Genomic DNA, 13,368 nt, shown 5'->3' with positions numbered 1-13,368 from the left:
AAGAGTTACTCAGATAAGCAATCTAAACATTTTAATATAAAAGAATTCTGCCCTGGTTTTGAAAATGAAAGAACCACTAGATACTCTCTGGAGGGGAAAAAAAAAAAAAAGGAAAGAAAAAAAAAAGACATTCTCAGAGATTTGTGTTCAAAAAGAAAAGCCTGTGGAAGGGGAAAAAGGGAAGGCAAAGAATCCCCCATTCCTTACAAGATTTTGAATATTCTAAAACATGCTTAAAACCCAAACCAACAAAACCAATCAACCAAAAAAAAAACCCAAACAACATCATCAAGAAGAAAACAAGACAGGGAAATAATTATACATGTTTTATTTAGGCCTGTGTAGTGCTTCCCTGTCTCAACTACTGGTTGCTCACCCTTGGGCTCCTCAGTCTTCAGGTGTTTCCACCTCCCCTGCTCCTTCTCAGAGGAGATACTGTTCTTCACTCCCTCCAGAGTGAAGAAGTCAGAGACAGCAGTAATTAGTGGCAAATCCTTGCAGTCCTCCCACCACTGTGTCTCGTCTAAACCATTTTCCCTGATTGGTTAACTAGACTGTCTCCAAGGCTGCTGAGAGATCGTGGGAGATCAGTGTTTGACCTGGAGTGCCTCCTTCAGCTCAGCCATGAAATTCCCTTTCTGTGAAGCTGTAAAAATCACTCTGTCCTCACAAAGCAGCTGGCATTGAAGCTCAGCAGGCCATGACTTGATAGTGTGCCCAAGTGACTACCTAGCAGAAGGAGATTCTGGGGACCTGTGGCACCAGCAGTGACCTGGCCAGCATATCCAGATTTTCCATTAGATCAAAAAATCTTTCTCTCTCTGCTCCCTCAAAGGCAGAACTAAGAGCCTTAGCAAAAATAAGATCATGTGTTTCACTTAATGGAAGTAAGCTATTGTGGAAAGGCTAAATTGGAGAAATGAGCTTGGCAGATCATTTTGATCGCAGTGAGGTGAGTCATTATTCTAACTGCTTCTGCTTTAGCAGAACACACATCCGTGCATGTCCGGTTTTCTGCCCCCCTGCCACATACTGGTATCTTTTCTCCAGCAGGCTGCCTCCGACACAGGACAGTGGGAGCAGGAATGAAGTTACAAAAACTTAGGTGTGAAGACAAGCTTTCGAGACTTCTGACTCAAGATACATTCATAGAATCATAGAATCATAGAATGGTTTCAGTTGGAAGGGACCTTAAAGAGTTCCAAACCCCCTGCCATGGGCAGGGACACTCTCCACTAGACCAGGTTGCTCCAAGCCCCATCCAACCTGGCCTTGAACACTGCCAGGGAGGGGGCAGCCACAACTTCTCTGGGCAACCAGTTCCAGTGTCTCACCACTCTCACAGGAAAGAATTTCTTCCTAATATCTAATCTAAATCTCCCCTCTTTCAGTTCAAAACTGTTCCCCCTCGTCCTGTCACTACATGCCCTTGTAAAAAGTCCCTCTCCTGCTTTCCTGTAGCCCCGTCAGGTACTGGAAGGCTGCTAGAAGGTCTCTCCGGAGCCTTCTCCTCTCCAGGCTGAACAGCCCCAACTCTCTCAGCCTGCCTTCATAGGAGAGGTGCTCCAGCCCTCTCATCATCTTCGTGGCCCTCTTCTGGACTCACTCCAACAGGTCTACAGGCCTCACAGCTGGACGCAGTACTCCAGGTGGGGTCTCATGAGAGTAAAGGGGCAGAATCACCTCCCTCAACCTGCTGGCCACACTGCTTTTGATGCAACCAAGGATACTGTTGGCCTTCTGGGCCATGCTGAGCTCCTCGTCAACCAACATCCCCAAGTCCTTCTCCTCGGGGCTGCTCTCAATCCATTCTCCGCCCAGCCTGTATTTGTGCTTGGGATTGCCCCAACCCACATGCAGGACCTTGCACTTGGCCTTGTTGAACTTCATGCGGTTCACACCGGCCCAGCTCTCAAGCCTGTCAAGGTCCCTCTGGATGGCATCCCTTCCCTCCAGTGTGTCGACCGCACCACACAGCTTGGTGTCGTTGGCAAACCTGCTGAGGGCACACTCAATCCCACTGTCCATGTCACTGACAAAGATGTTAAACAGAACTGGTCGCAATACCAACCCCTGAGGAATACCACTCGTCACCTGTGTCCACTTGGACATTGAGCCGTTGACCGTAGCTCTTCGAGTGAGACCATCCAGCCAATTCCTTATCCACCAGGTGGTCCATCTTTCAAGTTCATATCTCTCCAATTTAGAGACAAGGATGTCATGCAGGACAGTGTCAAATGCTTTGCACAAGTCCAGGTAGATGATTAATCACTTTTCATGAAAAAGTACAACTGCACAATAACACTTCGCCTTATTTTCCATTCTGCACCATGATCTATGTTTTTATATCATTTAACCCCCTTGTAACTGCCAAAATAAGTAAAGCAGCACAATACAAATAAATGAAACCATTTGTCTTCCCATCAGAAGTAAAAAAGAGGCTAAGCATCCCTATTCTTCTCATAGTCTCTAAGACACTCATCAGTAAGGTAAGGCTTTTTTTCCCTTACTCTTCCCTTCAATACTTCAATACCTAGTGGATTTGACAATGGAAAAAAAAAAGAATCATCTGGTTAATAAAATAAATAGAACCTTCATTCTACAAAATGAAACAGTTTGGATAATTTTCATATAAACCTCAATAATTGAGAGTCAATCTGTGACAAAACCTTTAGGTATTTTCACAGTTAAGTGCTACTTGTCATTCTTGGTCTTTGCTGAATCTAACATGAATCACTGACTCAGACACAAGGTGAATTTCTTGTAGGAGTTTGCTGTTTTATCTATCAATAGCATCCGTAATCAGTACTTCACCAATATCTTTATTCTAAGTCACTGAAGAAGCATTTTGGGTGAGTTTTTTCCAGTCTCTTTTCTTGCCTCTTGAAGATGAGAATTTCTGTGGTGTAAAATGTCATTTGGGGGTCCATGGCAGTGAGTAATTTATATAAGAAAAAGAAATTGAGATGTTTCTTTATGAATATGTCTTATTTAAACAAAAAATACTTCCAATTTAATCCGTTCCAATTCACTCTTGCTTTGGTCTTTTACTGTTGTAAAATAAAAATAAAAACAATGAATAGAGGAGAGTTATTTTCCAACTTCCACAGTGGGTCCAGCTCTTGAGGCTATGACATACACTTCAGGACAATGAGAAATGGATGACACTTTGCATCCGAAGCCCAGCCAGCAGAAGAACCTACTCTCTAAGGGATTACATCCAAACAATGAAGTTCATTTTTTGCTCCACAGCTATAAACAGTCCCACTTGAAAACATATGTAGACATCTCTATATGGAAGTTTGCTGTAGTCTTTCATTTTTGAAAATGTGTTTTTTCTTCATGATGGAATATTTTAATACCCTTGTTTAAATTTGGAGTCTTCTTTTTTACTACTTTATTTTCCTATGAATCCTAAGAAAAAGATATGACATGGGGAAAGTCTAATAATTTCAATAGTTTATTCTCTGACAATGCTTAATTACGAGTGGGATTTAAGTAGGTATAAATTACATTTCTTTGAAGTGTCCAAGTCCAAGAAATTGCCTGTTAAATTATATTTCTTTGAAGTATCCTATTCCAAAAAATTGCCTAATAAAAAGCTCCTAGATAGTTGTATCTTCTTGTGGCTTTACTTTTTTTTAGTCTTTATAAAATAACATATATGCTCTCCTTTTCCTTCCTTTTAATTTTCTTAGATCAGTGAAGACTAGACATTTTTTCTTATACCAGAGAGGAAAAACCCAGGTTACTTCAGTATACCAGATTAAAAAAATTGCATTGTTTCACTGACTTATTAAGTCATAAGTATGGTTTCCAGTCTGATCCTGTTTGCATGGAAACCCAATATGAAACTTTCCAATTAAAAAGATATAGTTCAATACAGAGCTGTGCTCCTTGAAATTTAGTTATAAGTAAGGTCTCTAGCTGAATTCATTCTTTCAGTTTCTGCTTTTAAGTCAAGCTCACTGCTGGTTAGAAAGCAACATTAGACTTTAATTTTTTCACAACTGTATCTTGCTTTGTCAAAAATTATTTTTAATAACTTAGCCTGTATTGAACCACCATCCATCCAGCTGACCAATATTTTGGCAGACCTGGAAGAAACTTATCTATCAATATTCTTCCAAAAATTTGTTCTCTATGGCTTAAAATATGTTATGGAACTTACCTATTTTTAGCAAATAAATAGGGAAGTTTTATACTGACATTCAAACTGTAGGACCATCGGTTTCTACGTAGCTAAAGACCACGATTTCAAAAAATTGAACTCCGTGTGTTGTTGTCTTCTGTTGCTTCACGCTTCAGTGGGATTAAATTTCATTTTTTTTCTGCAAGTGCAAACTTTGAAGAAGAGGGTGAAACCCTTACCTCATCATTAATTAAATACCCTGAAGTCAGTAGGTGTATCCTTAGAATTATCCTGAGTGATTTACTAACTACCAGTGAACAAAACACTACTAAAATAAAATCATTATATTGGAGTTGAACCAAAGAAATTATGGTGGAATGACCCATGATGCTTTCCAACATAATAAAATTGCAAATTAGAGACAAAAACTAACTTTGATATTTTATTTTTAAAATTATGGTCTCTTGTGGAGAGAGGTTTTTGAGGTTCAGTGTAAAAACCTAGAAGTACTTACTTTCTTCTGAAAATATAATTAGATAATAGGCTTGCCAACCCCCATTGCTTTTATTGCTTTTGTTTCAGAAGTTCCTAGAAGACATTTCAAACAGAAAAGAGGAGGCAGTATTAAATATTTCGTGCCTAAATTTTAAACAACTCAAATAAAGGGATTTGCATTTTGGAAAAATTATACTTCATAACTGTGAAAGCAAGATGGTACACTGTTCTAGAGGCCTTGTTTCTTCTTCTGTTTCTCATGTTTGCCATCTGAGATTCTCCTGCTTTGGCTCTATTTCTCTGGAGTTATGTTTTTGTTCCTGATTTTTTTAGCACTCTTCTCTTGAAGATTTATGAAATATCTTAGAGATACTTGTAGCTCAGTCTATAACACATATTTCTGAAAATCTTATTTTTCTGTACAGAGGTAAAATGTGAGAAATGTAGACTGCTGAGATTTAACCAATTTCAGCATATAACTGATCCTGTTCTAGCATACTTTAAAGATTGATCAAACAGAGATAAATTAAGAACTAATGTTCCTCATTACCTACCACAAAATTACCTGAACAGCAGGCATAGGATCAGTGTTTATTTATGAACTTAAATGCTGCTTACAAGACGTTGTGCTATTAGGGCAAATTACAGGGATTAAGTAGTGTAAGAGACGTATTGGAGGCGGGTTTGTTCTTTCTGCTGTTGCAGCTGCTGGTGCTGGCACTTACTCTTCCAGTTCAGCCGTTTTCTAGATACCCACCAATACAGTTAACAACAAAGAAATATTTTAAAGGGTTGCAATGCAGACAAGGATTGAGGATTAGTCACTCAAGCTAAAGGAGGGGAATTTAGTGGGATACTGCATTTCAGTCTCAGAAAGAAATGGGCTGTAGAACTAAAATGAAACTGAAAAAGAGTTATGAGAGTGAGAGCATCTAAAAAACAACTGAGCCAGAACCAGCTTGGTATCTGGCCATAGAGGAATGCCATTCCCCAGTACAGCATATAATACTGCCCTAATGCTGAGGTAAATTTGATAATCCTACAGCCTCTTTTATTCATAGCATTTGGCCCTGTTTCTCTTCTTTCTCAATAGACTTTTTTCACTCAGATGCATCAATCAGTTTTTAATATCCTTTCTGACATGAAATTCTGTAAGAATGATAAATCTACATTTCTGAATAGAAGAATAAGGTATTTGTAGCACTGATTAACCATTACAGCATTGCCTACATCAGAAACATTAGAAACAATTAAAAATGAAAAGTAGCTAGAAGGTCAGCCTCAGTTAGAACAAGAACAGATATCCAGAAAGATGAGATTTGGTAAACCTCAGCTTCTTCCTGCTGCTCTGCTTTTAGAAAACAATGGAAAGCTACAAACAGAAATAAACTTCCCAGAATCTCCTACTCCTACTGGGTAATTTCACAGTGACTATAAAGTCAGCATCTGCCACACTTACTCAGAGTTGATGTCAGATGGTGGACTAAAGGGATTTGTTTAAAATTATTTCTAAGCAAAAGCCTGTTGAACTGTCAGCTGTTCATCTCCATTTTCTTCCTATATGACATTTTCCTCTTGAGGAACACCAGTTCCAACCTGGGTTGGAAAGCACAACATGCTTTGTTTTTTTTTTACGAACACACGTGCAAGCAAAGGCATTTCCTGGCCACAGAGGCATGTAGCATCACACAGTTCATCTCCTTATGGCTGAGATGTTTTCTCCCCTCAAATGGTGTCCACATCTGTACTAGGGACAGTCCCAGGTCCATTCTGGTCCCAGAGAAGTCCCAGGCATTGCCTGGGAGAATGCTAGCTCCTGGGTCAGCTCCTGGGTCAGGACACGGATCAGTGGGGTCCATGGCCAAGCAGAGCCACGACTGTGACAGGGCAGCAGAGAAACACCACCACGGCATAGAACATAGGCTCAGGACAAGGACTGATAGCCCCATTCATGAATGGCCACCTATAGCTAATTCTGTGGATTCTCAAACCAGGGTCAGCACTTGGTGATGAACACTGCTTGTACCTGAAGGGTAAGAAACGCAGATGCAACGTGAAGGAGGCAAGTCTAGTATTCTTCAGATTGACATCATATCCTTAATTGCCATCTTTTCAGGGGCTGCTAGAGGAGGTGCAGTTTACTGCCATGTAGATGGCAGGCATCACTATAAAATTGTGGCTAAAATTGTGGCAAATTAATGCTTTGCCTGATAACCTATGAAATCCTAGCTCTCTTTTGTATGTTTTAGCCATGCCTTACACTTTCAAGCTGTATAGACATCTCGCTTGCAGAGTCTTCTTGCACATAGGTAAAGTTAATTGAGAAAAGTGACCCAAAAAGGAAGGGTTAAACATATTCTTAGATTTTTGACTGTGAACATAAAGCAGAAGTCTTCAGAACAAATGGACTCAGATCTTCAAGGTTGAAGGAAAGATATTTCAGAGGAGCTGAAAAGAGTCACACAAGATGAAATCCATGTGGATAATGGATAATATATGTTGGATGCTTATCATATAGTTTGCCAGGATCTGTAAAACCAAAACAGTAGGTCTACAAATAGTAAACCCACCATCTCTCAGGACAGGTCTGTTAACTGGAGAATCAGGGGATAAATGCTTTCCCGACCAGTGTTCAGAGCTTCAAATACTAGGATTTGCATCACTTCCCTTTTCTACAGCTAAAAGACATATTACCAGTCAGGCTTTCTTTCTACATTTTGTCCATTAACATTAGATATACATCTATGCAAATGACTAAGTCCTTAATTTCAACTGATTCCATTCCTATTTTTACCATATTATATATTAGCTGTTAGCTATTTCAAACTTTCATGGTTTTGGTAACTCCCATTGTGTTTCTCAACAGTTTGCCACCCTTACTAGCTTAACCCTTACCTTATAAATCTTTCTTTATAATGTCCTGATCATTTTGGATTTTTTCTGGAAGTAAGTCCCCTATTTTTATAGCTTATTTCTGATATGACAGTAATCAACATTGAGCAGAAGGTTCCAGACATTATCAAGAAGAAGGCTCAAAACAAGTGGAGGGGGGAAGTATTTTTTCCAAAAATACATCTTCTTACCATAAACTTCATTACCACTATAATGACATTCTGAATACCAGCTGTCCAAAATGGTTCAGTAATTAGAGAAATTAATGAAAAAAAGGTTCATGGAAACTTTTGAATCAGATGATGGGCATGTAATCCCAACAGCCCTTGTGCCCATCTTCCGGAAATCTGTAAATGGCAAACTGCCAGATGCTAGAAGACCATACAACACAAGTGACAAAATGTATCTCTCTATGTTTTCTTTTGCACTTACAGTCTTTCCTAAGTATTTGCTAGGACAGATGAACCATTGGTCTGACTTGGTACAGCCACTCGCATGGTCTTGTACAGGGAGTTATCTGTTTGTTTTATTTTGTGGATACAATTACCACAAAATTTTATTGAATGTTCTTACTGACACAACTGTTTTGCCAAGCCTTAAGGCAAGCCTGTAGCTTGTATCTATGTCACCTCATTAAAAATTAGTTGTGCCTCTTGCTTCTGCAGTAAATTCTGCCTGTAGTACAGCAATGCTGAACCACATATTTTGAAGCCTTCTGTTAATGCCTACGAGATGCCAAGTGATTGTAGTTATAAGTATTAGAAAATATGATTGGAAATAAACAATTGTCTCTAAAAACTCATGTCTCATTTGATGCCTATTAGTTTAAGTCATCACAGCTTCACTTCCTCTTAGGTTCCTCACTCTCTCATGTTTCAGACTCTTCTTAAAATGTAGTATCTTTTATTTTTATTAATTGAAACCACCAGCATTTCTTTTGAGGTTTGTACTCCTTCTAGGTTCCTTTGTGTTATTCCTCTTTTTTAAAAGCTCACAACTCCTCCTGGCTTAGAAAACTCTGCACGTTTCCTCAATGTGGTGCTTGTTCCCCTTTCTGGAAAACTAATGAAGTAACTGAAAAAAATCACACCTTTTGCCAATGACTGGTCTCCCACACCTTGCCTGTCTGCAGAAGTCAGTGTGTTGTAAACATAGGAGTGAATTAACTTCATGATAATTGTTTTATATTCGTCCCTAGATGGGTGCTCTTAATGCACAATAAGGACGTATTATGCTGATTTGTAAGTCAGGGCTTGCATGTTACTCTGAACAGCTATCCTCCCTTAGCCACACCATAGCCTGTAGCTAATCACAGTGCCTGCAGATTACTTTTTACAAGACATTTTCAGAAGAAACAATAGAGAACTGTAGGATCGCTTCAACATCTTAGGCTTGATGCCTACAGCTTCTAGCATGCATATGACATAATGGAGAGAAGATGGGGTGAGTATCTCAGAAGAAGTGGAGTTACTCTCCTGCCTGACATTCTCTGGTGTTTATGGGTCAGATTTAACTGCTGGAAGGAGCGAACATTAAAGGCAGGATATTACTGGTACGTTTCAAGCCTAATTTCTCAGAAAAAAAAAAATCTAAATATGAGACAGTTCATTCTACTTTCAAACTGATATAGGTCTCTGTAAAAGGAATAAAACCAAGTAGAGAGATGAGTAAGCAAACCTAAGATGGGCGGAGATGAGAAGAAAAATTAGAGAAAATGAACAGGAAAAAAAAAAACACAATAGGGAAGACTGTGATTTGGGGGATTTGTAAGACTTTCAAGACTTGCAGGATTTGAGAGACTGATCAGATTTCCTTTCCACCAGCCAATGTTAAGGTTTCAGCTTGTATTGATTACTTGGACCCTAACAGCTAATGCAGACAATAGCATGAGGAGACACAAGGACACAGGAGGAGGAATATGAGAAGAAAGGAAAAAGCATTCCCAGGGCAAGGGATGAAGGACAGCATCTAGGACTGAATTGTGCAAAACCATTCTCCTACTGCTAAGGGGAGCTTCACTGAGCTTCACTGTTTTCTGTTAAAATGAAGCCAAATGATCAAGACAGGAGTCATACAGGGAAAGAAAATACTGACCCAAACAGACAGGACAGTCGCTTAAACATGTGCACTCTGATAGCTCAGGGGAAATAGAGGAATATCCCCAGTGTTTTTATGGGTAACTGAATCAGTTAATTAGTTGTAAAAATCAAGAATGATTGATTTTCATCTGTCTTGAGAGCAGATCATACATTTGAAATTGTATGGAGTTTTTTCTCTTCCACTTTCCACTGCATTGCATTACAGTGAGTGACATCACACTGTCTTTTTTCTATGCTAACGCCAAGACATGCTGCAGAAAATCAGATGTGGTATGACAAATAAAATAAATCAAAATGGTGCTCACCACTTTTTTAATCATCAAATCCCTAGCACAATTTTTAGGCCATGGGATGGCCTGCTGTGTCAGAGGAATTCAGCACTGAGTAAAACATGGCCATGGATTTTATATGTCTTTAAGTAATGTCTTTAAGGGTCAGTTCTTGCAGCCCATGAAGTTTTTAACAATTACTGGTAGTATGACACAAAAAAGGTAGTCACGTTCAATGGATAGAGCGAGACAACACTGAAACCTGAGCTCAGTACCTTGGAAACCCTATAAAAACAAAGCAGGAGGGCTGGGTCAGGGACCAGTTAAGCAACCTGGACACCCATAAATCCATGGGCCCTGATGGGATGCACCCGCGGGTGCTGAGGGAGCTGGCGGAAGTCATTGCTAGGCCACTCTCCATCATCTTTGCTAAGTCGTGGGGAACAGGAGAGGTGCCTGAGAAATGGAGGAAAGTGAATGTCACTCCAGTCTTCAAAAAGGGCAAGAAGGAGAACCCGGGTAACTATAGACCGGTCAGCCTCACCTCCATCCCCGGAAAGGTGATGGAACAACTTGTCCTTGGTGCTGTCTCTAGGCACATCAGGGATAGGGGGATCATTAGGGGCACTCAGCATGGCTTCACCAAGGGGAAGTCATGCTTAACCAACTTGATAGCCTTTTATGAGGACATAAGCTGGTGGATAGATGATGGCAAAGCAGTGGATGTGGTCTATCTCGATTTCAGTAAAGCATTTGACACTGTCTCCCACAGCATCCTCGCAGCTAAACTGAGGAAGTGTGGTCTGGATGATCGGGTAGTGAGGTGGATTGTGAACTGGCTGAAGGAAAGAAGACAGAGAGTGGTGGTCAATGGGACAGAGTCCACTTGGAGGCCTGTGTCTAGCGGAGTCCCTCAAGGGTCGGTACTGGGACCAGTACTATTCAATATATTCATTAATGACTTGGATGAGGGAATAGAGTGCACTGTCAGCAAGTTCGCTGATGACACAAAACTGGGAGGAGTAGCTGACACACCAGAAGGCTGTGCTGCCATTCAGAGAGACCTAGACAGGCTGGAGAGTTGGGCGGGGAGAAATTTAATGAAATACAACAAGGGCAAGTGTAGAGTCCTGCATCTGGGCAAGAACAACCCCATGTACCAGTACAAGTTGGGGACAGACCTGTTGGAGACCAGCGTAGGGGAAAGGGACCTGGGGGTCCTAGTGGACAGCAGGATGACCATGAGCTAGCAGTGTGCCCTTGTGGCCAAGAAGGCCAGTGGCATCCTGGGGTGTATTAGAAGGGGTGTGGTTAGTAGGTCAAGAGAGGTTCTCCTCCCCCTCTACTCTGCCCTGGTGAGGCCGCATCTGGAATATTGTGTCCAGTTCTGGGCCCCTCAGTTGAAGAAGGACAGGGAACTGCTAGAGAGAGTCCAGCGCAGAGCCACGAAGATGATTAAGGGAGTGGAACATCTCCCTTATGAGGAGAGGCTGAGGGAGCTGGGTCTCTTTAGCTTGGAGAAGAGGAGACTGAGGGGTGACTTCATTAATGTTTATAAATATGTAAAGGGCAAGTGTCATGAGGATGGAGCCAGGCTCTTCTCAGTGACATCCATTGACAGGACAAGGGGCAACGGGTGCAAGCTGGAACACAGGAGGTTCCACACAAATATGAAGAAAACTTCTTTACTGGAGGCTACTGAGGCCAGGCAATGGAGGACCTCAGCTCAGGGATCTCTCGTTGGTTGATTCTATCAGACGAGTCCAGAAGCAGAAGACACTAACTTCTATAATGCTCTGATGCACTGACCCATCTGAAGATCCTACCAAGGGACCTCCCTGGCTCTCTTTAGCCTACCACAGATGCTTCTGAAGAGACTGTCCTCTGCTCCAAGTTTACAGCAACCTATGTAAAGGACTATGAAGAAGTTAAGCTAACATGAGTCTAAGTGAGTCACAGTTGGAGCTTTATTAACGTTGATTCATTTTGATGTGGTAATTATTATTTTCCGTTGAAAAAAAATATCCTGCCAGTAAATTTCTAATAAGATCTCCAATCACCAGCAGCCTCTTCAGTGTCAGTAACCCCCCACGTCAACTTACATGTGCTAATGTGAACTCTTGGCAAGTGCATGTCGTTGTCATGACGTAGTGGCTTCATCCAGAAGCAAGATAGGTTAAGAGCAGGGTCTGTTGACCTTTGAGGATAGGCTGATCTGACCAGTGGGATCAACAGGGCCTCTGAATTCATGGTTTAGAAGTAGGCTTCTCGCTCTCCTTCAACTTCTTCAGTCAATCCTGTTAGACAGATGTCCATATGTAGTGCCCAGGTGTCAACCCATCATGTGCCCAGGTCAGTGGAGAGGATCAAAGACAGGTGCTCTAAAGAAATGGCTGGCTCTAAATAAAGGTAGCAAGGACACCTGACCTACGAGGAACGGCTGAGGGAGCTGGGTGTGTTTAGCCTGGAGAAGAGGAGGCTCAGAGGTGACCGTATTGCAGTCTACAACTACCTGAAGGGAGGTTGTAGTGAAGTGGGACTCATCCTCTCCTCCCAGGCAACTAGCGATAGGACAAGAGGACATAGCCTCAAGCTTCACCAGGGGAGGTTCAGGTTGGACATTAGGAAGCATTTCTTCTCAGAAAGGGTTATTAGACATTGGAATGGGCTGCCCGGGGAGGTGGTGGAGTCACCATCTCTGGAGGTGTTTAAGAAAAGACTGGACATGGCACTTAGTGCCATGGTCTAGTTGACAGGGTGGTGTCAGGGCAATGGTTGGACTCGGTGATCCCAGAGGTCTCTTCCAACCTGATTGATTCTGTGATTCTGTGACACATCAGAGCAGAGACCTCAGCTACATCAGTGAAAAAGTGGTATCTCTGGTACAAGAACTATTTTTGTGGAGTCAAAGAAACATGTTTCCAGAGCAAACATGCTCCGCATGGATAGTCCCACTCACCAAGTAGAGCTTTAGTTAAAGATTCTCTGGAGGAAAGAGCTCTGGATTGAGATAAGCAGGTAAGAAAAGCTGTGGACACAACCTTCATCTGAGCAAACAAAACAGAATAATCACTGAATTGCAAAAATAGTGACAAAATCCCAGCAGATATTTCTTGTACAAGATTAATTCTTTCACATATTCTGGCAGCACAGAGAAATCCACACTGGACAAGAACTGGGAAAGTATTCCAGCCAAGGTTGGGCCAAGTCTAAAATCGAGTGGGTTCAGGGGATACTGTTAGTGCCTAATGGAAGAGATAGAAATGAGACATCATGTTTTGGAACAGCAGGGAAAACAATATACTTTTAAAAATATGTTTTCAGTCCCATCTATCTTCTGACAGTAAATTTTGGCAATCTTAAATGTGTTAGTTTGCTTGTTTTCTATTTGCTGATTTGCAAATTTCTCTCATGAGAAATTCACATATATATACATACATATGTATAGCAGGCTTTATCCCACAACTTAATGAATGGATGA

General features: G+C 41.2%; 1 long non-coding RNA gene across 1 annotated transcript in view; it reads right to left on the bottom strand.

Moving 5' to 3' along the window:
* LOC137676366 (uncharacterized) overlaps window positions 1–13,368 on the bottom strand; it is a 55,451-nt gene that overhangs the window by 2,789 nt on the left and 39,294 nt on the right. The window lies entirely within an intron of this gene.

Source organism: Nyctibius grandis, chromosome Z (genome assembly GCF_013368605.1).
Source record: "Nyctibius grandis isolate bNycGra1 chromosome Z, bNycGra1.pri, whole genome shotgun sequence".
NCBI lineage: Eukaryota > Metazoa > Chordata > Aves > Nyctibiiformes > Nyctibiidae > Nyctibius > Nyctibius grandis.
The sequence above is the reverse complement of the archived record's forward strand: the minus strand, read 5'-3'. Positions and strand labels throughout refer to the sequence as shown.